The following is a 908-nucleotide window of genomic DNA, read 5'->3' on the forward strand; positions in this document are numbered from 1 at the left end:
CACCCAGCCGAACACGCGCCCGCCTCTGGCGGGGGCACCCCACTTCATGCCAGCCCCCAGCCGAGACAGCAACCTCGCTTGCCTGGCTGAAGGGTAATGGCCCAGAAATGGGGCCGGGCTCCCCGGCACCCCCTGCACGAGCCACGTCCCGCTCTCCCCGCGGCGTTTGGGCAGCCGTGCCCCGGCTCACCCGGCGCAGCACCCCGAGCATCACCCCTGCTGCGCGCGGGGGCCACCCTGCGCACCCTTCCCCCAGCTCCGGCTGATGGAGCGGCAGAGCCTGCACAACGCCCAGCACCCGAAAGCAAGGTGCCACGTCCCTAGCCTAGTTACTTTTATAATTTGTGTTACCATAACGACGTGCCTTAACACCAGGCTTTTTTTCTTTCTTTTTTTTTTTTTTTTCTTTCTTTTCTCCTTTAAATAATTTGACTCGTTTCCATATCAACCAAGAGGTGTCGGGGCGTGTGTGTGTGTAAACCACACTGAGCTGAGGCTTCGCCCGGCAGCAGAGCCCCAGCCCGGAGGGCAGCGCCACGCAGCCAGGGATGCAGTTTCCCCTTTTTCCCACACAGGGACGGGGCTTTTCCTCCTCTCGCCTCCCAGTTTGGCGCCTGCTGGGCGGCCATGCCCAGAGGGGCTGGGGGTCCTGGCAGAAGGAGCCCCGTGCCCTGGCCTCTGGCTCGCCCCGTGTACCCATCGTCCCCAGGATGGGAGCTGGGAGCGTGGCTGGGCACGGGGCACGGTCGGGGCATCTCCCCAAAAACCCAACCTCCAGGGCTGCGGGGAGCTGGGGGCACGGCGAGGGCAGGGACCACACGTTCACCTCTGCAGACCCCTCCAGCCCACTCTCTTTGGCGAGGTGGGGGATCCACTGTCGCCCCCTCCACCCCAAGCACCGGCCCCAC

The sequence above is a fragment of the Charadrius vociferus genome, unplaced genomic scaffold (genome assembly GCF_000708025.1).
Source record: "Charadrius vociferus isolate BGI_N301 unplaced genomic scaffold, ASM70802v2 scaffold852, whole genome shotgun sequence".
NCBI lineage: Eukaryota > Metazoa > Chordata > Aves > Charadriiformes > Charadriidae > Charadrius > Charadrius vociferus.